The following is a 24327-nucleotide window of genomic DNA, read 5'->3' as shown; positions in this document are numbered from 1 at the left end:
TGTACGATCTCTTCTTGTGCTGCTCCCTTCATCTATTCCACACAAGGCTTCTGCTCCAGTCCCATCAGATGACTAATTCGTCTGGGAGCACTCACCAGGTCTCCCGCCTGGACTTCTTTGCTTACCTTTCTCCCCTTGTCGAGTTAACGTCAGTAAAGTCTCTTCTGACTTCCCACCACAGTGAATGATTCCTTCCTCTGTACTCCCACAAAACTCTGCTCACACTGTGCCCATCTGGTACTCATCTCTCTGGGTGGGTCATGTAGTTCTTGGAGGGAGCAGAAGAGGGAGGACCATGTCTGGTTTGACTTTGCATGGACAGTTCTGAGCTGGTTGGAACTACCTGCTGGTTAGCATGTACTAAAAAATTGTTTAGTGAATGAGTCTTCATTTGGAATGCTCTGAAGGAACTTAAATTTGACCTATAAACTTGCAGAAATAGGAAGAAGGATGACTACCGATTCAGAGATGGTATTGACCCCATGTAGCAAAAGCAAGCGCGTTGTAAAGTCAAGCTGCAGTTAGCCATTTTGCCACAGTTGCTTCTTTTTCAAGAAATGTCTAATTTGAGATCCCTTTCATGTGCTCTCCTTCCAAGGTTTAACGTACGTGATTAATCTTGACTTGCCTTAATACTGCTAGGAATGTGGCAATGACCTCAGCTGAACACTGCAAAGTGATTAATGTTACATGAACTGGACCAGTAACCTTCTTTCTTCTCTCTCTCTCTTTTTTAAACTCTAGATTCCGAATAAACACATTCATGCAAGATTCGGTTGCAGACCTTTGCTCGATAGAAGATGTACTGTGACTCAAAGAGTAATGTTTCAGATACAATAAACAATGTTAACGGAAACATGGCTCTTGTTAAAGAAAATGCTGTTTCAGTCTAAAGTCCCAGTGATCATAAAAGATATATGATGCAATAAACAAAATGAACCCCAGGCAGACAGGTCCCTTCTATGACTAACCACTGATTGAATTTTCCAACACTCCTGGACTTTCTGAGAGATAAACTATTCACAAAAGGTCCATGTTAAACATAAGGCTGTCATTCCCTTTTTGTTTCTAGTGAGGTCCAAGGACAGTGGAGGATCCCTGACATCTCCCTGCCAACTTCTTTTCTTTTCCATACTGGTTGTTTGTGTTTTTGAATTTTTTATGATGTGAGAAGACTGGCAAACAGTTGCTGTGATTGTCAAATGCCTTAAATCAAGAAGAGAAAATGCAATAAAACACAGTTTCCATGGTAACACATTGTAACCTAGTACCTCTGGATTATGAGCCAGCTTACATCTCTGATCATTACTTGTTGACAGGCATAAATTGAGCTTAAAAGCATTAATTTTGGAGATAAAACTGGAATGTGGAGCTAAGTTATAATAATGTTTAAACGTTTCCAAGGTAGTGGTAGCAAATCAACACTGGTTATGTCATTATTTAAATAATGTTAATAAACTTATCATAAACACTTAAAAAATCTATAAGCTTTTCTCTAAAGATGGTATAACAAATTTGTATATTTCCTTGAGGTGCAAGTGGTAACTGACATGTTTTTGGTGGGGTTATAAGAAATTAAACGGAATGATCAATGGACGGTTTAATGAAGGAATGGTTCCAATATGGAAATGATTCTTAAAAATGTTGATAATAGAAAATCTCCTAAAACTATCATAGGACATAAGTATACAATGTTTCTGGATATTTCCAGTAGACATAATTTCCTCTTTTTTAAATTAAAAGAGACTCGAAATACAAATTATCCCATTAGAATACTTGCAAACATACTTTTTTTTTTTTCACACACTTTCAAGTTCTCATCAGAAGCACTCACACTTCTGTCATATTTTAAAGTTAAAAAAAAGAAAAAAAGATTGTCTTGTGTATATGTTGCTTCCAACTGACTTCAGCAGTTACCCATCAACCAATATAATCAACCATCAAAAGATAATTTTTTTCAAGACTGCTTGTTACACTTCTAGATATATTTTTATGACAAGATAACTTCATCTGATAGGATTTAATATGATAATAAAGAATCGGTCTATTGTCGCAATACCTAATCTTGGTGTAAAAGTCCACTTTCTTTCCCTGTTAACTTCTGAGTTCAACGTCACTGCTACCACTTTGAAAGTAAGGGTGGGAGAAGCAAGGGAAAGACAAGTGGCCTTTCCTCAAGGTCTGACTTTTGCTACCTGGAGCCTCAGGCAGACACAGAGACCAACATACCTTAGTTTCCACTTCTGTACTGCACGGATTAGACCCATGTGGCAAGATTGTTACAAGTAAGCACTTACTGAGATGGATGCATGCAGGGAGCTTAGAACAGTATTTGGTGTGTAGGAAGTCCCCCATGAGGAAACCTTATAATCATCTGTCCCCCCTCCCCTGTAAATCATCATCATCATCATAGTATCCACCCCCCAGGACCCAGTACTGTGCTTCATTCACATGGCGGGAGTGGGGAGTAGATGCTTGTTAAATTCAAGGAGCCAATTTATTCAACTTGGGGTTGTGAGAGTTTACTATAGCTATTTTTGATAGAATATGGAACATTTTCAGGAAATTTGACTAGATTTCTTTTATTCATGTGTACTATACCTTTCAGAGATTCATAAAACACCTGTGAAAAGAGTGCATGGAGTTAGGCAAGAATTCTGTCTCCCAGAGTTGCCAATTTGTAGGATTAAACCCTTGGGAACACTGCAGGGACTCTGAACCCATGTAACACAGACTCGTGTTTAACCTATTGACCTTGGAAGGGCATGGATTTAAGAACCCTCCATTCTTTCAAGCACTGGTGCGAAAATATGCTAGTGACTTTGTTTTTCTCTGTTCTTTTTCAGCCTAGCTTTAAAGAATATAACCATTTTAAAAATGAAGAAAACATTTTTTTCCCATTCTAATTGATATATTCACTGGATTATGTTACATGGCATTTAGTTTGTCTAAAAAAATTAAGATCTTGACCTGTGCACATCCAGCTGTCAATACGACCCGGCATTCCTTTTTTTCCTTAGTCATTTTCCTTTCGTCTTCCTCAATATACACCCTCAAAGGTATCCATCTTTTTTAATCTGATCACAACTTAAAAAAAAAAATCATAGCCAGTAACCTTGTCCTGTAGACACGAGAGAATAAAGGCTGTTATAGGATTTTAGCCTGCTCTCTTTAACAGCCTCTGAACACATGAGAAAGTGCTGAAGCCTCATGCTAGGTTCCGGCAAAGCCATCAGTATATGTTAGTTTCCGAGTTTAAAGGAAGGAGTTTCCCAACTTAGAGCAAGATGTTTCCTAGTTTAGAGGAACAGTATCTCTCCTTTCTTTCTAAAGTTAATCCTTCAACTCCTATGCGGAATTGGTTCCTAACTATCTCCTCTGGGTCCTGGTTCTGTCTGTTGTTCCTGTTTCTTGTTTTTAGGATATTTCTCTTTTCTGGTTCTTCTCCATGATGGTCTTTCTCCTCCAAATATAGTCATCCTGCAGAATTTCTATTTCAATAAAAACACCGCCATTCCATCCGGAAATTTAGGCATTAGTTCCGATATATAATTTTCCATCACTGTCCCTCCTGTCCATACCCAGTCTACCTTAGCCAAGTTTCCCTCCGTTCCCTTCCTTGTCTCCTCTGTCATCGCTCTAACTCATTCCATCAGTGCGATGGGGATCTGGGGTTGAAAATCAGTGGGACAGTGTTGCTTTGGTTTGTGCATTAGTCTAATTTGAGATATGTTCTGACAGTTTTGGGAAATGAATACATTTAGAACATGGGGTTGCAGAGTTGCAAAACATTCCTTCATAATTGCATTCTCATTTTTAGGATTATTGCTATAACATTGTCACCTTCCAGACAAATAATCCTGGAAAGTATTCTCCCATTTAGGAGCTACATTTCCTTTGTGGACAGCAATGTTCCACTAAAGAAACATTATTTTCTTTATGAGACTGTGGCTATTTCATAGTCCCTTTTGCTTTCGGTGGGTGACAAGGCCCAGGGTGTCACTGTCAGCTCAGTGGGTTTCAGTAACAAACAAGCTTAACCTCTGTGGGCTGGCATGGGGAAGCAAGAGTGGATTAGGAGCCAGCTCAGAGCTGTGGTGTTTCTGGGTGACCTAGAGCAGAGCAACTTCAAATTTGGCATGTTTTTACTCACGCCAGAGACCTCATTTATTCTAGGGAAGTACTTGCCCCAAAGGGCAGCGGGCAATAGATGAAAGGGAGCTAAGCCTCCCCAAGTCGGGCCAGCCAACTAGGTACTTCATACTTACAAGCTACTTCTAAAAAGTGTCCCAGGTCTCTTCATTATGTAAAAATGTTTAAACTTGTCTCTGTTTTACCTGTATCACTGAAGTGCTGATCATCATGCTGTTGCTTTCTCACATTTTTCCTAAAAGGACACAATTTTCCTTTTCTAGAGACTTTTTGAAGCTTGCCGTAAAGAAAAACAAGGGCCAGGGTAATAGTCTAGTTTTCAGGCCAGGGACTCTCAAACTCAAAAGTCACTGTTCTGTTTTCCACCTCCAGTGCCCACTGCTGGCTTTCTGACCTTGGCTTGTCCTAGGGAACACTGAGCTGCTGTCCAATGAGCGCATTGGGTAAACCCTACATTTACCCAAAGACAGTACCCAATAAGATATCAGCTCCACATCTTTGATTTAACTTACATTTCTATCTTTGTTCGTCTGATGACTCTGCTACTAGTAACATCCCACTACTCTTACCATTAAACATTTCTGTGAATTAAAGCTTTCTTTCTATTTAAAATTCTTTTTTAAAGGACAAGACCTCTGTGTTGTTATTTCTATAGTACCTGGAAAACAGCTGATGCTTATTGAGTGACAGTTGATTTAAACTGCCCTCAATTTATTAACTGACAAGTACATACAAACAGTGGAATAGAACAGCCAGTCAGCACAATGACATCACATTCCTTCTTTGAATAGCACTTAAAAAAAAAAAAAAGGACTCAATTTGCAGTGTCTTAACCCAGCTTTGGAAAACGGACCCACCAGCATCATGAGAAAAAAAAAAAAATGAGATGGCTGAAATTCAGATCCATCCAGATTAGGAGAGAAAAGGAAGGGCTGCTCTGCTTTCTTGCCCTTGTGCTGCCTTTCATCATTAGTAATTCTATCCCTCTCTTATCTGATCACGCAGAGACACATTATTTCACTGGCAAATGAATACACTGTGGAAAAACTCCCCAAATGCAAATGAACAGGAAGGACGTGCTGATACTGAAATTAGAGGAGCTCTTCCTCCCTCCCCCGACCACTGTCTGCGGATGGAGAAGTTATGGAGAGTCTGAATCAATTCCACCTCTACTTTATTCAAACTTTGTCAAGATAAACCTTTTATCTCATTGTTCTAGCGCTATGTAGAGGAGATAATTTACATGACAGTAATCGTGTTGCTATATTTAGTAGTGTGCTCTGCGCCCATTTCTGGTAACTTGCTTTTGTATAAAACACTGAATGGGCTTTTCAAAATTTGGAACAGTGTGTATGATAGTATTAAAAACATGACAGCTAGAAAGCAATGCAATATGGGTAGATTTTGTACACTTTGTAGCTTTGGGGGAAGATCACAGGAGGGATAATAGCTCTAAAGTTCCTTTTAAACAATGTGTACTATTAGAAGGAAGCCTCACTAAGTTTTATTATTGGCTTTCTCTCCTCCCTACAAGCAAAAGAGTATTTTCATTTTTAATATATTGTGTGGAGCTACCAGAAACTTTTTTTTTTTTTAATCTGACATTGATTTATTTTTCTTCACCCCCTAGGTTAAAACAATGAAAAGAAAGAAACTCTTCTGTAGCACCAAGCAATTTATGGGCAACTTTGACTGCAGAGAGGCTTAAGCAGCATTCTTTCATTTGTTCCATGGTGCTGGTTGCTTTAACCCTTTCTGCCTCATCCAAGCCTACTGATCACCCTGCCACCTGGGAGTTTGCTGGCCCAGCTACACTGTCATGTCAAAAATCCACAGGCCCTCCTTCCTGGTTTGAGACATTCCACAGTTCTCAAAGGATTTGGTCAAGATAATGCTGCCTCCCATTTTGAGTTAACTTCTTTGAGTGTGAGGGTTACCTAGTTTCTTCAAATTTTATTTCAAGAGTGACTCTGGGATAGTATCTTGGGAGGTTATAAAGCTTTACTAAACAGAAGGTCTAGTGTGCCCTGACCCTAACCCATCTTTCCTCCATTTTAGCTTGAAACAGAGGGTGAAGAGGGGTACCATACGGGCTCCTGGACACAGAGAGCTTTTTGGGGGACCCCCAAAAGTTTTTCTGAAACTATTTTTGGGGTCCCCCGTTTCTTGCAGGTAAGACTCTAGCCTCCATGACCTTCCCCGAGTTCAAAAGGGCAGATTAGAAGTTTCTCATCAAGGGAAGAACAGCCTTGAAACCACCTGAGGCAACCCCACCCTTAAACCATGCTATAAAACTCCCCATCAGGTCCTTCATGTCCTCATCTAGTTGGGACACAAAGATCTCAAGGGCAGGATCTCTCTGTGTTTCCTTTGCCTGGCAAAGCAATAAAGCTATTTTTTTCTACTTCACCCCAAATTCTGTCTCTGAGATTTGATTTGGCTCTAGCGTACAGAGGCTGAGATTTTGGTGCCAAGCTCTCAATCGTTAGTGATTTGCACAGTCATCCTAGGACCACCATGAAGTTCTCCACATTTCATGTTTTTCTTTCTCTTTTACATTTCATTTTAGTTGAATGGCATTTTCACCAATTTTCCTTTCAGAACTAGAAATAACTATATCTCTCTTAATTCAATATGTTTACAATACAGTATTGGGTTTTTAGAAATAAATTAAAATGGAAAAAGACTTGCAAGTAATGCGAGATGTGTGACAATGCAGTACCAGTGTGTAGCTAGCCTTGATTTGGCCTGGATGGTCAAGGATAATCCCCCAAGCCATGAAGACAGCTGCTTCCACTGGTGGATGACTTTTGCTGTCCCACCAGACAAATCGCCTTGACAAATATCTTTGCCAGACACATTCTTGACATTGAAGCGCACACCGTCCCCAGGAAGAGCTTCACTCAAAGCTTCGTGGTGCATTTCAACAGATCTGACTTCAGTTGATTGGAGCAAGGTGACTAGCATGCTAGGGTTGAGAACACCAGTCACTTCCACTCAGCCTACAGGGACAATGCCAATATTCCCAATTCTGTAGCTGTCCTAGAGGGGCAGAGGCAAGGGCTTGTCACTTGGATGAGTTGGGAAGTAAGTAAGTAAGTGAAGTCGCTCAGTCGTGTCCTACTCTTTGCAACCCCATGGACTGTAGCCTACCAGGCTCCTCTGTCCATGAGATTTTCCAGGCAGTAGTACTGGAGTGGATTGCCATTTCCTTCTCCAGGAGAGGATCTTCCCAACCCAGGGATCGAACCCCGGTCTCCCGCATTGTAAACAGACGCTTTACCATCTGAGCCACCAGGGAAGTCTTAATCCCAAGCCTCAAGCAGTGTGGTTCCGTTGGCACTGCCATCTTCATAGGAGACTTCACAGGCATGTTAGCGTTTTGTTCCAGCATGTTGTCACTATCCCAAAGGAAACGGGCATAACTGCTACTGTGTTGGTGTTGAGCCAGGTTTTCTTAATGTGGTTCTGACTCTTCCTTTATAATGTCCTTGTATCACCTCAGGCCATAGGGTAGCTCAGTGGGATCCATTTTGTTAACATTAACAATTTGTTGCTTTATACCTAGTGTGGGAGCCAGAAAGGCAGACTCACAGATCTGCCTGTTCTTGGAGATCCTGCTACAAATTCACCAACACCAGCAGCAGCAATCAGGACAGCACAGTCAGGCAGAGATTGCCCCAAATCATGTTTTTGATAAAGTCTCTGTGTCTTGGGGCATCAGTGATGGTCACAAAATACTTCTTGGGTTTTAATTTCCATAGGAAGGTATCAATGGTAAGACCAAGCTCACCTTCAGTTTTTAGGTGAAAAAACTGATTTCAGTCTTATCTAAGACCCAGATTTCCTTCAAGGAGCCCTTTCCCTTCTCATTAGAATCCTCAAATTTTCTGATAGTTTCTTTTTTTTGGTCAGCCCTACTCATTTATAGATCAGATAGTAGACTTCCCCAAATCTATGTATTCGGTGATGATCATGTTGTTATGAGTCTATTCTTTTCCCATTCTGGCTTAGGGTTAGTGGTGGTTTTCATGACATCTGTGTTCTGGCACCAAACCCACTGTGAAAAAGCTTTCTTCTCTCTTTTTATTTCTTTAATCCCTATTTTTCTCCTTTTGACTTTGCCTTGCCTTTGCTTCACATTGGTCTTTAGCCCTTAACTAAACATTTAACAGTTTCATGACCCTTAAACCACATCAAGAAAAGTCCAAAAGGCTCCTCAAAGGAGCAAGAAGAAATATCACATCTATAAATACTGCACACAACTGAATTTCAAGGTCTCCTTCAGTTATAACTTCAACCTCAAAAAGCAGCTGAAGAAGCCATCTAATAGTTTAAACATTTGTTAGAACCCTGGATGCAGTTTGGAGGTGTGATTCTGATCTGGAATTCCCCAGGTGACTCTTGTTCACACCCAAGCCCCGACTGAGACCCTTCCCCTGACAGCCATCAAAGAACCAGAAATCACAATGACATGCCATAGTTCACATGAAGCTGTTTCCACTGTAGGAAAAAAAGTGTGCTTCATGGGAAACTGCATTGTCTGTACCCGGCACACCCTTCCTGTTACCTGATTCTAGCCTTCACCGTCCTTGAGCTATTTTACAACTTGTATGTTATAGGTAACTGACAGACATGCAAATGCTTCCCGGTCTGGTAGAGATTCAATTGATTTCTCTCCACTCCCCCTGGAAAATAACCAGTTTTGTTCTATTTGCATTCTCATTTCAATATTCCTGATCTTGAAATGTGTCTCTTCAGATTCTCTTGAAGCTGTTACAACATCGGTCTTTGATTAATGAGTAGAACCAAATCTTTAATATGTACTCATTTTTGTATCTGTATGAGGGTCATGATTTTACCTCTCTTTGAAATTTATCTTTTAACACCACTCTTCTCAGTTTTTTTGCATGATTCTTTTCCTACCTCTGACGGTTCTTTCAATGTAAAAATCAGGTGATGGCGATTCAGCAATTGATGGGCATAAATAATTTTATAGGCAAAATGAGCCATAATATTTTGCGGTGGGGTCTCCCAGAAAATCTGGGATGTGTGCTTGCTGAGCACTCTTTCTTATAGAACCACACAGCTGGAAAGGGTCTTAGTACCATCTAGTCTCCCTCACGATAGGAATTAGGCCAACCAAAGCCCAGAAATAGGTTGATTTTTTTTTTTCCTCCAACATTGCACAGATTTTGAGTAGTAACAAAATTGATTTTGAACCCAAGTCTGGCTAATTCTAGGTTCCAAAGACTTTATTACTATAGTAAATCTTCTCTTCCTAAAGTGGGGCTGACAATATGAATCTAAAGCTTACTGTAAGACTTAAATGAATGTCAGAATCTAGAAAACCTAACACCAATGTCTCTGGCACTCACAGCAGGGCCTCTGTGCTTTCCCTCAATGAATGAAATGAAGTGACGAAAGAAATGGCACCACTTCTGCATTTGATTGGTCGACCAGTCGCCTTAATTCATAGGCACACTCTGCATGTCATTTATCCTTCCACTGTGCTGAAGCACATAATAAATGCTTGATAAAATTGTGTTGAATAGAACTGATTGGAGTAGAACTAGCAGAGATGCAAAGGACACGCAGGCTTTAACTAGAGAGCTGGAAGGAGCCAGCCTGTTGTACCCTAATCCTTCTGTGAACCATGCATTCTAAAAATAACCCAACTAGGTTGGTAGAGAATAATTTATACTCTAGAACAATTATTGTAACTAAATACCCTGACCCACTTTTTGCTGGAAACACACTGTACATTCTGATTTACATAGGAGTATTATCAGAAACCCTTTGGAGTGAGGGACAGCCTATTTTAGGAAATGAATAGCTGCACTTACATTGGTTGCTTCTTTCTTCCCAGGTTGGCTTTCAGTTCAGGCAGATGATGAGGGGCGGTGTTAGCAAAAGGTGCCCTATAGCATAGATGCCTGAGAGCTCTTTAAACTGTGTGCTGACAATATTTTTATATACTCTGTCTTTCCTTCATCATCTTCCCCACCTCCCCCAACCGTTTCCTTTGCTGCTTGAGCTGTTTGGCGGTGTCTGAACTGCGGCTGCTGAAGCCTTTTCTGGCAGGTTGCCCAGGGAGCAGCTCTCCTGTCGATTCCGCCTCTCTCCAGGAGTTGCCTGCCTTCAGTATAATGGGCAACATTGAAAGCCGCAAGGCGCTTGGTCGACAAGGTCAGAGTGCCTTTCATTCCTGCAATAATCAACCAGTGTAGCTCTTCCTCAGACCTGGGGAGAGAGAAGATAGAGGTCAAAAGAGCAATTACATTTCACATTGACTCCAGAAAAGGCTCGGATCACAAGACTGAAAAGCAAAACGGATTCTTGCTTCATTCTGATCCATTCTCTTTCTGGTCATCTTTGTTATTAATGCTGGCCTAAAACCATAACAAGTTTTCGCTTCATGATGTGCAAAACGCATTTTCTGCCTCCAGATGAGATCTTTCTTCTTAGACATTTAGCACTGTCAGCATATTGCAAAAGAATGCAAATGAGCTGCAGGATCTATAACCAGAGACAGTAAGCAAAGGCCATTAATTATGTTTTTAAAAAATGTTAACCCTAGCAGACTGTATAACAAGCAATTGTGCTAATTTCAATCTGTAATCAGTCTCTACATTAGCATAACTTTATTTATTTAGCATTAAGGCAACAATTTAGAGAATATAATTTAGTTGGAAATGTCAGTAATTTTGCAGTGGCAGATTGCTGTTACGAAGCCACCTCTATTTGACCTTACAGCTGCCAGGACTAATTACTTTAATTGCATTAATTGCACTGACCATTCTGGTATTTAGTGTAGTTGCTGCTACTCGTTAGCCATTGAGCAAATCAGCCTGGCTGAATTCTCAGGAAAATGGGCCAATGTTTTCCTCTAAATTTTTTCTTTCTTTTCTACATTTTGAGAACCTAGATAATTCACAGATTACTAGTGGTCTCACTGAGATCAAGGATTTTAAGGAAAGGCCTTGAAAGGAAAAAAAAAATCTGTACTTTTTAACTTTATTGCTCTTTGCTGAGTCGATTAAAATACAGTCACTTTACTAACAGGAAGTGTTTAAAAGATGGTTGTGGTGGTTAAAAATTCCCTCATTTTACATTTTAGAATGAACGCCTATTAAAAATGCTGTAGCCTTTGTTTCCATCTTATTAAACTGAAAACAGAGTTTTCCATGAGATTTGACTCAACACAGATTGAAACACACAGCTATGTCCTAATTGAGGATCTATAGTCTTATGAACCTAAAGAGAGATATTTTCTCCCGACAAGAAAAGTGCCACAGGACATTTGATCACTTGCTACCAGGAACACATCTATTACTTGAAATGAAGAACTCTTGGGATACCCAGTTTCTACACATGAAATTGTGGAATCTGAAAGTCAGAAAGACCAGATGTCATACAATGTATCTGCCTACTCACGGCAGGTATCAGCTCTTCCTGGTTTCTTCCGGATGATCATCTAATCTCTGGCTAAACACTTTAGGTTATTTTTTTCCCCCAAATAATGCAGTTGACTTTGCTCAACAACTTGGATTGCTATACCATTCTATTATATAATGATATATACCTACATGTCATTATCTAATATAAATAAGAACTATATAATATAAAATAAAGTGACAGACTTTATTTTCTTGGGCTCCAAAATCACTGGAGATGGCAACTGTGGCCATGAAATTAAAAGAGGCTTGCTCCCTGGAAGAAAATGACAAATCTAGACAGTATATTAAAAAGCAGAGACATTACTTTGCCAACAAAAGTCCATACAGTCAAAGCTATAGTTTTTCCAGTAGTCATCTATGGATGTGAGAGTTGGACCATGAAGAAGGCTGAACACTGAAGAGTTGATGCTTTTGAACTGTGGTTCTAGAGAAGACTCTTGAGAGTCCCTTGGACTGCAAAGAGATCAAACCCGTCAGTCCTAAAGGAAATCAGTCCTGAATATTCATTGGAAGCACTGATGCTGAAGCTCCAATACTTTGGCCACCTGATGAGAAGAGCTAACTCATTAGAAAAGACCCTGATACTGGGAAAGATTGAAGGCATGAGAAGGTGGTGACAGAGAATGAGATGGTTGGATGGCATCACTGACTCAATGGATGTGAGTTTGAACAAGCCCCAGGAGATGAGATGGTGAAGGACAGGGAAGCCTGGCATGCTGCAGTCCATGGGGTTGCAAAGAGTTGGACATGACTGAGCAACTCACAACAACAATACCTGTTTAGTGATACTAGTAGCCGATATGTATTGAGTGACTGCTATGTTCTAGGCACTGTTTTAGACCCTTGACATGGGTTTATTCATTTAATCCTCTCAACAGTCCTATGCAATATATGTTATTGTTGCTGTTATCCATGGCAGATCCAGGACTCAAATCCAGATATTTATGTCTGGAGCCTCTAAGTTTGACCTTGATGCTAGATTAATTCAGAAATGAAGTAAATTCTTCCTCTGAGGCCACACAGAATTGATAAAACAGCTTTCCTCCTAAGTTGGTGACTCCTGGCTTGCTGCCTCTGGTTCCTCATATGACAGAGCTTCAGTTTGGCAATATTCCTCTTCAAAGTGAGATAGCCCAATCTAAATGAAGTCTTAACACTCCCAGTGCATGCAATACTTCTTCAGGCTAAGATATACTGTCTGTAAGCTTTCAGCCCATACGTCATGTCCTTGGGGAAGCTTTCCTTGATCCCTTGTCTGCCTTAGGAAGCCTTATTATGAGGCTCTGGTGGGACCATGAAGCTTTCTTTCTTAGAATTAACACTCTTCAATTTAATAATTAATAGCCCCAAACTGACACAATATTGTAAATCAACTATACTTGTAAATCAACTATAAAATACATTAAAATATTAAAAAAATAATCCATAACTTTGCCTTTAATAATGCAAGGAGGAGTGGTACTGTCCATTTTCAATAGTTTTACTATTAACTGTTCAGTTCAGTTTTGTCACTCAGTCGTGTCCGACTCGTTGTGACCCCATGAATCACAGCACGCCAGGCCTCCCTGTCCATCACCAACTCCCGGAGTTCACTCAAACTCACGTCCATCGAGTCAGTGATGCCATCCAGCCATCTCATCCTCTGTTGTCCCCTTTTCCTCCAGCCCCCAATCCCTCCCAGCATCAGAGTCTTTTCCAATGAGTCAAATCTTCACATGAGGTGGCCAAAGTACTGGAGTTTCAGCTTTAGCATCATTCCTTCCAAAGAAATGCCAGGGCTGATCTCCTTCAGAATGGACTGGTTGGATCTCCTTGCAGTCCAAGGGACTCTCAAGAGTCTTCTCCAACATCACAGTTCAAAAGCATCAATTCTTCGGGGCTCAGCCTTCTTCACAGTCCAACTCTCACGTCCATACAAGACCACTGGAAAAACCATAGCCTTGACGAGACGGACCTTTGTTAGCAAAGTAATGTCTCTGCTTTTCAATATGCTATCTAGGTTGGTCATAACTTTCCTTCCAAGGAGTAAGCATCTTTTAATTCCATGGCTGCAATCCACATCTGCAGTGATTTTAGAGCCCCCAAAATAAAGTCAGCCACTGTTTCCACTGTTTACCCATCAATTTCCCATGAAGTGATGGGACCGGATGCCATGATCTTAGTTTTCTGAATGTTGAACTTTAAGCCAACTTTTTCACTCTCCTCTTTCACTTTCATCAAGAGGCTTTTTAGTTCCTCTTCACTTTCTGCCATAAGGGTGGTGTCATCTGAATATCTGAGGTTATTGATATTTCTCCCGGCAATCTTGATTCCAGCTTGTGCTTCTTCCAGCCCAGCATTTCTCATGATGTACTCTGCATATAAGTTAAGTAAGCAGGGTGACAATATACAGCCTTGGCGTACTCCTTTTCCTATTTGGAACCAGTCTGTTGTTCCATGTCCAGTTCTAACTGTTGCTTCCTGACCTGCATATAGGTTTCTCAAGAGGCAGGTCAGGTGGTCTGGTATTCCCATCTCTTTCAGAATTTTCCACAGTTTATTGTGATCCACACAGTCAAAGGCTTTGGCATAGTCAATAAAGCAATTAACTGTTCAATCCCACACAAAAGCACAAAGAAATTCACAAAAACCCCTGATTCAGTTAGGTTTGAGCTGTATATGCCAATTACATGGTTTCCATGGAGCGAAATACATGAATGACTCCAGTACTTTTTTTTTTCTTTCAATTCCTCTCCAGCTACGCAACAGATGCAGAGCCCTCATTCTGGGTTTTCTGATAGGTAATAAACAAAGGTCCGTCTAGTCAAGGCTATGGTTTTTCCAGTGGTCATGTATGGATGTGAGAGTTGGACTGTAAAGAAAGCTGAGCGCTGAAGAATTGATGCTTTTGAACTGTGGTGTTGGAGAAGACTCTTGAGAGTCCCTTGGACTGCAAGGAGATCCAACCAGTCCATTCTAAAGGAGATCAGCCCTGGCATTTCTTTGGAAGGAATGATGCTAAAGCTGAAACTCCAGTACTTTGGCCACCTCATGTGAAGAGTTGACTCATTGGAAAAGACTCTGATGCTGGGAGGGATTGGGGGCAGGAGGAGAAGGGGACGACAGAGGATGAGATGGCTGGATGGCATCACTGACTCGATGGACGTGAGTTTGAGTGAACTCCGGGAGTTGGTGAGGGACAGGGAGGCCTGGCGTGCTGTGATTCATGGGGTCACAACGAGTTGGACACGACTGAGCAACTGAACTGAACTGAATAAACCCTTTGGACTTTATCCTTTCTTCCACGTCCACTTCATATCCAGCTATTTCAGTGTATGATTCTGGAAAATCTTCCTTCTCCCTGTATTAAACATACCTCAACTTTCTGCGTCTAGGACTAGGTTCTTGTGCTTGCTCTCCACCCACATTCTCCACTCTCCTCGTTCTGTTTTCTGTTATCACAGAAGATCTGTGAAATCCCAAGCAGCTAATCCTCATCTTTTCTAGAGCATCCGCAGTGGGTTATTCCATCACTAGGCCTCCTTTCTCTGACCCTCTGCACGGCCTCCCTTCAGTTCATCACCTCTGGGAGGGACTGTTGCAGCAGTGGCCCACTTCTGGCTGACCTCATCTCTGGGATCCTTCACATGGCTGCATTTCCTGTGGAAAATCATTCAGGGGCTCCCTGCTTGGCATTTAACACGTTTTGTTTTCAGTCTTCAGGCACATCTGCCAGGCATCTTTACATTTTCAGTCTGAAGGTCATTCTTCTGGTAGAGAAGACAGAGCAAAATAGGAGCTGAGTAATTCTATTTTCTTTTTGTCTTGTTAACATTACATCATAATCTCTTAGAAATGTGACTAACAGTTCCATGTTCTTATTTGCTCCTTACACATTGCGGAAAGTGATTTTTTGTTATCTTTTTTTCCCCTAGTGAAATTGACCTTATTTTTTACTTTATTCTTTATGACACTTTTCCTCTAGGTTTGTGATACTGCATTGCTTTTGTTCCTGGCTACAAGTTCTTTGATCTTTCAAACATGCTTTTAAAAATCTGAGCTCTGTGCCACCATAATTGATTTCTATAGTTTTTCTTCCCTATTCGACTCATTTTTTTATTATAGTTAGATTATAGTTATAACTTTATTTTCTCCTCCTTCTGGACCTATCTACACCCTTTTAGAAAACCCTCTGGCCATGAGACCAAGCAAATATGCTCTTTGAACTTTTTGAAATTTGCTTTTCCATAGTCTTGGATGCCTGTCAGACATGATGAACATTCCTGGCTTTTGCTCATTTGAATTCTGAGAAGCTCTCATTTTCTCCAAAGGTTTGCAACACTTCATTCTAAATCTGCCATATCTTGAAGATCAGAACCAAGTTTAGAGGAACTGTGCATCCTTCCGATCCAAGCTGACAATCTACATCTCTTTGACCCCCTGAGTCAAAGACCTCTGTTCCCAGAAGCAGAGAAACTCCCCAAATCCCACCCTGCCTGATGATGGGGAGTGATCCTAGCAAGCTTTGGCTCCTGTGCAACAGGCTCTGGGAAAGAATGACAGAGGAGCAGGAGTGGTAGCGGCCTCCTCCACAGGAGGGGAGGTCACCAGGTCAGTCCCTCATCTGAAGCCACTGAACTCTATCACCCTTTATCAGAGGTGTGCCTCTGCAGGTACGCAGTGTAGATGGTAAAGCAGAAGTGGTGAGGGATCTCACGTGGGGGAAATGGAAAATGGAGTAGAGTGGGGGAGGTGGGGAGTAGCAGCCACTGAAACTCCACTGTGCACCCCTGTGCTAGGCACTTACAGACACCTGTCATTTATTCCTCCCAGTACATTTACACACGTGGAAAATGAAACGCATTAAAAAAAAGTTGACTGTCTTCTCTAAGTCATAGGGCAGGGAATGCAGAAGCCAAGAATTAAACCTAGATCTGAGGATGAGAGGATAATACAACAAAACTAAAAACAGAAAATTAACAATTTATTGCCTATATATATTAAAAAGTAATATCTTTATAAAGGAGATATATGTACAAATCAATGTCTACTACAGTACACTTCAAGAAAAATATCTGCTTTGTTGCACATCAGTAATAATTTTGATGGATATAACTTGAATTTTTATTATATCTACTTTCTTGAAAAAGGTAACCTTTATTTCAATATTTTTCCTAGGCAGAGGTTTCTTTTTTGCTTGTTGTTTGTTTTAGTTTTAAAGTCTACTGGTGAAATTTCTTGTCAAAATAAAAGGAAAATAAAATCACACCACAGTGGTAGTCTCATAATTTGTAGTCCTTAAAGGAACATCAGCTACATATATAAATGTTCTTTGAAAAGCCTCTTTTAGATGTTAACGGAAGTATTGATTTTCACCTCTGTCTCTTTTATAACATCTATTTACCATGCTACCTCATCTCCATTCTGTGCTCTGCTCTCTCAAGTGTCAGTGTCAGAGACAAGGGCTAAAACCAAGGTGACTAAGCAGGTGTCAAGCCAGTTGCAGAAACAGAGAGAAGACTTAACGAATGGCACAGGTCTTCTAAGTCAATGGACCCTGTCTCCCCTAATTTCATTATCAATTCACCACAAGAACCTGACGGAGTCAGTATGTTAAGTCAAATGCAAAAGCTCAAGAATGAAAGGGGGGAAAAAATCCAATCTCAGAGTCAGGTAGAAACATCATATTTCAGAGAAAAATCTTTAGTATTGATTTATAGCTACAGCCTCTACTCTAATGGTTTCCTCTTTAAATTAAGACTATGAATGATTTCCCATCCTGAAATTAATAATCCAAAAGCTGCACAAATTCAAAAAAGGCACTGATTGTCATACTTCAACCAGGAAGTACCAATAAGCAGATGCCCAGCCTGTTCCCATCAGCGACTGTGGTTGCTGACACGCTGTGGCATCTTGAGAGTCATATGCATACTTGGGTTGCCAAGAGGCCATAAATTTGAGATGGAACATCCTCTTTGTTGAGGCTTCCGTACATGCAATCCAACTGCTCTCTGATAAACACATTTGTCTGGGAGAGAAGTTCCTGCCTAAGTAGTTTGGAGACTTGTACTCACGGAAGAGGTGACACAGACCCCACGTGGAGACAAGTCAAGCAGTCTCAGGCCTGTGCAAGGCATCGAAAGTTCCAGAGGAAACCCTGTCTCCTAGGTTAGCCGCAGTGACTTGAAACAGAATTGAAACCAGAAAAAAAGGAAACAGTTGTTTGTGGGGAACAGGAAATGTATATTAAGAGGAAAAAATGACATAGAGTCATTTTTGGTACTGAGTATTTTAATTTACCCTGTACTATTGCATGCACTTTTGTAAACGATGTTAAATTATTTTTAAAAGAATGTGGGAGTATGAATAAATAAGTGAAGTCTCTTTAGAACATTTTAAGATTCAGAAACCTTCTCATTTGTTCCCTAAAAAAAAAAAGAGCAGCTTATATTCCTAGTAAATTACCTGTGTTTTTAGTAAATGGATTGTATCAAACTATCAGAATTTTTTGCAGCTACTTTGGAATTTGTTTTTGGGTGTAGGTCTACCAGTTTCATTGTGCATACACTGAAGAAATTTAAATTTTAAAATGCATGCTCCTGCAGCCTTCTGTATATTATCTGTTATGGCATCTTTCTGTTTGAATTGCAATGAGTCACTCATGTTGTCTTGCCCATCAGACTATTCCTGGTGGGATCACAAAGCCCCCAGCACCTGCAACATCGTCCCTCCAATAGAGAAGACATACAGTAGATACTATCTGGGGTTTAATATTAAATAACACAATGTAATCAATTTGCAGAATAGTTACAAGAATTAAATGAGATAACATAAAAATCTAATATGTTTTTAAATCACCATAGGAACTCAACAGTTAATTCTCTACCCCCTTCTTGGGACTAAAGAAAAAATATTCTTTAATTTTTAAACCAGTGTAGAATACTAAATACTAATTTTCACTTAATAAGACATATGTGCTCTTTAGAACTTGTTTAGCTCATAAAAATAACCATATTTTGCATATTTAGAAATTTAAGGCCCATGTGGATGGATGGGAACAGAAAATGCTGGGAAACAAAGTTTGGCTTCCTTCCTAACGGTGCTTCATGAGGAAAATGGCCTTAGCAAACTGATGGTCTCCGTTTTCGTACAATCTCTTATCAGTTCCTGGAACTAATTTGGATCTTTTGTCCATCTTGGATGAACCCTTAGGCCCCAAGTGCAGATTAAGTCTAGGTCACTCTAAAGGAATTGCAGGAAATTTGGAGCCAGTAGTTCAGATCAATATTTCCTCAGACTGAGTCACCCATTGTTCTGCACAAATCCTGTGGGTGAGACATCTTCTGGACTCTCCTACCCCAGAATTACCTGGCATTTGCATCTTGCAAACAGACAAGCTCTTTGCTCGAAAGTTGGGCTGCTGAGGAATAGCTTCATGGGTGTTAAACGGAGAGGAAAGCTTTGTGGAAGAAAGCACAGTATAGATAGAGGGAGGGATGGGCCCTGTCCACTGAAAAGGTTTTTAGCCAGTTGTTAAGGACAAGCTATGACTTTGGCCTTCTAGGAAGAACAATTTCCCATATATAGTATAAATCAAGATTTGCCAGACAATTTATGCTGGTTAAAAAATATCCTGTATGAAGCAAAGGTGAAAGAGAGTAATTCCTATGTCCACAAGTGGTCTGGTTTATTCTTGTGAAAATGACCATTAGGCTACACTGAACTGCCTCTGCGGTTGATTTCCATCAGACCATTTACTGTCATTCACTCGCTAAGCTGTTTAACTCTTTGTGACCCCATGGACTGCAGCACTTCAGGCTCCTTTGTCTTCCACTATTTCCTAGAGTTTGCTTAAATTCAGGTCCATTGTGTCAGCGATGCTATCTAACCATGTCTTCCTCTGTGGCCCCCTTCTCCTTTTGCCTTCAGTCTTTCCCAGCATCAGGGTCTTTTTCTGATGAGGAAAAGAGTCAGCTCTTCACATCAGCTGGCCAAAGTATTGGAGCTTCAGCTTCATTATCAGTCCTTCCAGTGAATATTTAGGGTTGGTTTCCTTTAGGATTGACCAGTTTGATACCCTTGCAGTCTAAGGGACTCTCAAGAGTGTTCCCCAACACCACAATTTGAAAGCATCAATTCTTTGGTGCTCAGTCTTCTTTATGATCCAATTCTCACATCTGGGCTTCCCTGGTGGCTCAGACGGTAAAGCATCTTCCTGCAATGCGGAAGACCAGGTTCAATCCCTGGGTTGGGAAGATCCCTTGGAGAAGGAAATGGCAACCCACTCCAGTACTCTTGCCTGGAAAACTGCATGGACTGAGGAGTCTAGTAGGCTACAGTCCATGGGGTCACAAAGAGTCGGACATGACTGAGTGACTTCACTTCACTTTTCTCACATCTGTACATAACTACAGGAGAAACCATAGCTTTGGTTATATGGACTTTTGTTGGCAAAGTGATGTCTCTGCTTTTTTAATACACCATCTAGGTTTATCATAGCTTCCCTTCCAAGGAGCAAGCGACTTTTAATTGTATGGCTGCAGTCACTGTCCGCAGTGATTTTGGAGCCCAAGAAAATAAAATCTGTTACTGCTTCCACTTTTTCCCTTTCAATTTGCCATGAAGTGATGGGACTGGATGCCATAATCTTATTTTTTTCAATGTTGAATTTTAAGCAAGCTTTTTCCACTCTCCTTTTTTACCCTCGTCAAGAGGCTCTTTAGTTCCTCTTCACTTTCTGCCATCAGACCATAACTAACTACAAAAGAGTGAATAAAGGATATCCCTCTCTGGAAAAAAAAAATATCTATCATTTCAATGATTTCTAAACACATCTTTCTCCATCAACATTTTAATCTCTTTAAATTGCTAGTGAGAAGGTCTTTAGCACATCCAGTTAGTGATTCTTACTTCTTGGATTGTAATTCAAAGAGTTGTAGTGCCTCTGATCACTCAGAAGAGACTTTGGCAAGAACACCTACAATATGATTTAAAAATAAACAGCATCTTTTTACTGTGGTCTCTGTCTGATATTGAGACACATCTGTCAGTGGACTGACTGATGAGAACAGCATGAAGCTGACTTCTAAAGGGAACTGAGCAATTTTCTGTTGAATTCTCCTTTTCTGTGTCAACAAAACTCTCTGGTCATCTACAATTCTTCATTTCAAGAAATGGGACACATTTGAGACTTTGTGGTTTTTGGAGAAACCAGAAAAGAAATGAGTCCGAGAATGTGAGTCAGGCACCAGCACTGATCCCCTCGTGGGCCTTAGGGTTTTCATTAATGAGACAATGACTCCACAGGACAATGCTCCACTGTGACTCTGAATAAAAGGTTCTAAACAGTTTTGGCTTCTGCAGTAGCCAATCTAAAGCCTGATACTGGACCATATTGAAATGAAAATTTCTCAGCCCCACTCTGCACCTCAGAAACATCAGGGGCCATATAAAAGAAAAAGAGAAAGAAGGGAAAGGAAGAGAATAGTATACATGTGATGAAAAAATGCAAACCAGGCAAAAAAGTGCACAGTGAAATAATGTTCTCTCCCAACTCAGTCTTCAGTGTTCCAAGCTCCAATTCTCTTTCATCTGGGATTCAAAAATATACAGATATCCAGTCCTGAATCAGTATCTCAGGCAGGTATATGTTTAACACACTGCCCAGATGATCTTGTTGCTCAGTCAGGGTAAGAAACACTGACCTTGACAGAGTGGTAACACTTTGAGGATCTCCTGCTGCAGTGGTACATGATATGATGCATGGGCTTAGAAATCAATTGAGAGCAGAGGACACCAGAATCTTGCATGTACTTGTTAGGGAGAGGAGGTTTTGCACTATTTGTTTAGGAGGCAGTATAGTATAGTTCAAACAAAACAACACAACCATAAAGTAAACCTTCTGCCTGGGACTTAAGGAAAAAATCCAGGACTTCCCTGGTGGTACAGTGGATAAGAATCCACCTGCCAGTGCAGGGGACATGGGTTCAATCCCTGGTCCAGGAAGATTCCACGTACCGCGGGGCAACTAAGCCTGTGTGCCACAACTACTGAGCCCACATGTTCCGACTACTGAAGTCCATGCACCTAGAGCCGTGCTTTGTGACAACAGAAGGCACTGCAATGAAGAACAGCCCCTACTTGCTGCAACTAGGGAAAGCCCTCTCAAAGCAGTGAAGACCCAGCACAACCAAAAATAAATACGTTTTTTTTTAAAGTCCAGATCTGACTTTGCCAGTAACTCCCTGTGTGACTGGCTCTTAGAAATTTGTACATTTCACCCTTCTAATTATTTATAGGTTGGTGGCCTAGCCTGGACTTTCTTCTTGATCAATTTTAGTTTTTGTTCACGTATCTAAGCCCTCAACAAAAGCCAACTCCCATGGAGCACAGGGCAAAGCCCGGCTGGTCCTTCCCTCTTCAGGAATGAGTATGTGACCCACATCCAGTTAATCTAAAGTGAAGACAGACTGATGAGAGGTTTCTGAACTGTAAGAAGCCTTTTAATAGGTAGGAGCAAGCCTGACTCCACACTGGATCTGTTTGTTTTACTTTAACCTGCGCTCTGTGATCTGTGCTCAGTCATGCTGGCTCTGCACCTTTCCTAAAAGAATGTCTATAGCCTGAAATATACAGGACAGCCCGTTCTTAAGGCTCCGACCTTTAAGAATCCATTCATTCAGAGGCAAAAAGTTGCAGAGCAGAGAATAACGTTTGTTTTGTTGGAAGTTTACAGGAAGATTGTGACCTATGTGATTAACTGCAAGAACAAAGGATTCCAACATCAAGAAGTTTGCAAGAGAAGATGCCCCTCTCTCATCTTGTTTTTCAATATGCTTTGCTGAAACTCTTTGGGGGAGTTCAGGGTTTGGGGAGCACAAGCTACTGAGCCACTATCCCCTTGTATGGCCCTGCAATAAACCTTTCTCTGCTCCAAATTCCTGTTTGTTTGGCCTTACTGTGGACCAGGCACAAGGACTTGCATTGGATAATAGCCTCTTCCTCTTTCCCCTAACTGTGAACATATTTCTGATGGCTACTAGGACCATTCTGTGGAGTGAGCCCTGGTGATGAAATGATACTTAGTCAGCAGAGTAGAAAGGCTAGAAAACATAGATCCAGGTCAATACATTGAACCACAGAATCCAACAATGCTAAAGCCAGACTATCCTCTATCCAGACTTCCTGATATATGAGCCAATAGTTTAAGCAATTTTGACCTGTTTTCTGTTACCTGAAAATTTCCTAAGTAATCCATCTTCTTTCAGTATAAATCTGTCACTCAAGGCCTTGATTGCTGCTGCTGCTAAGTTGCTTCAGTCGTGTCCGACTCGGTGCGACCCCATAGATGACAGCCCACCAGGCTGCCCCGTCCCTGGGATTTTCCAGGCAAGAGTACTGGAATGGGGTGCCATTGCCTTCTCCAGAGGCCTTCATTACCTGCCTTCATTACTTGCTCTCAGATAACTTTAATTAACTTCTTGGCCACTTACCTTGTGTTTATATCTTTTTCAACTTTATGAACCTTAGATAACTTAGTGATTATTAACTTTCCATTTTTACCATTTCTTCTCTGTCTCCTCTTGACCTGTCACAAATCAGCATTTAGAAGCACTGAAGTATATATATATATATATATATATATATATATAAATAAATATATATAAATATATATATATTTATATATATATATATAATATGTAGCCCAGTTCTTGTTCACTGTGGAAGAGTACTTTACCCAGTGACAAGTGGAGAGGGTACTTATGCTCAGATGTTCACCAGTTTTAGGAATCTAGGAGTGGCTGTAGGAGATATTACCAACATTCCTTTCTAACTTTGATTAAGAAAAGGACCATTTGAATCTTAATTCTAAATGAACAAGAAGTAGATTATTCTCTTCATGTGGAAGGTAAAGCTTTTTCTTACTTGGGAAGGTGATTTTATAGGAATTCAGGGGAGAAGGGGAAGGAAGAAAGAAAGGGAGGGAGGAAAGAATAAACTTTTTTCTAATCTTAAATACCAGGATGCTTTCATATACAATTTGAGTTAAATCTTACAACAAGCCTGCAAGGAAGGTTTATTTCCACTTAGATATGGGGCAACTGAAGTTTAGAGCAGTAATTTTCTCAAGGCTATTCGACTGCATGTCAGAACCAGATTCACACCAAAGACTCTACAACCCCAAAAACATACATTTTCTATACCTTAAACATTTTTAGCCCCTTATCTACCCCCCAGAAAGGTTTCTGGACTTTTGGAATCTCCTCAGACCATTTCTCTGCTGAGCAGGTGGTGGGCATCACCTGGGCAGCCTTCTGGCATTGGGTTCTCTGGGCTTCCTTCCCTGGATACTTCCTGTGCTCTTCCTCAGGCCCCTTGTGTCTGGCTGCCCTTCTCCCAGGTGACTGTGGTAAATTCAAGGTCACTGAATAAATGGCTGATAATGAGGCTGTGCTCCGGTCACATATTTCCCTGGCTTGACTCCTCTGTGACACTTTGGTGGTCTCGTGGTCATCGTATGTGAAATAAGAGCCCCAGCTGTAGCCACCAACTGATCTTGTGGATCTCTGCTAGGTACTGAGCCATTTACAAATACCTACTATGCTGTTTCTATTCTGCATGTGTTCTCTGACGCACTGTCCCAGCTCTTCGTGAAGCCTGCCATAGCACCCGGGTACCTATGTTTATAGTTCAGTTCAGTTCAGTTCAGTTCAGTCGCTCAGTCATATCTGACTCT

General features: G+C 40.8%; 1 long non-coding RNA gene across 1 annotated transcript in view; it reads right to left on the bottom strand.

Moving 5' to 3' along the window:
* Nucleotides 1-24327, bottom strand: part of LOC133251000 (uncharacterized) — a 529862-nt gene that overhangs the window by 2513 nt on the left and 503022 nt on the right. Inside the window, exon 4 of the long non-coding RNA XR_009737479.1 lies at nt 9999-10395. This is a non-coding gene — a long non-coding RNA (uncharacterized LOC133251000). The remainder of the gene's footprint in view (nt 1-9998; nt 10396-24327) is intronic.

This window comes from Bos javanicus, chromosome 7 (genome assembly GCF_032452875.1).
Source record: "Bos javanicus breed banteng chromosome 7, ARS-OSU_banteng_1.0, whole genome shotgun sequence".
NCBI classification, from domain to species: domain Eukaryota; kingdom Metazoa; phylum Chordata; class Mammalia; order Artiodactyla; family Bovidae; genus Bos; species Bos javanicus.
The sequence above is the reverse complement of the archived record's forward strand: the minus strand, read 5'-3'. Positions and strand labels throughout refer to the sequence as shown.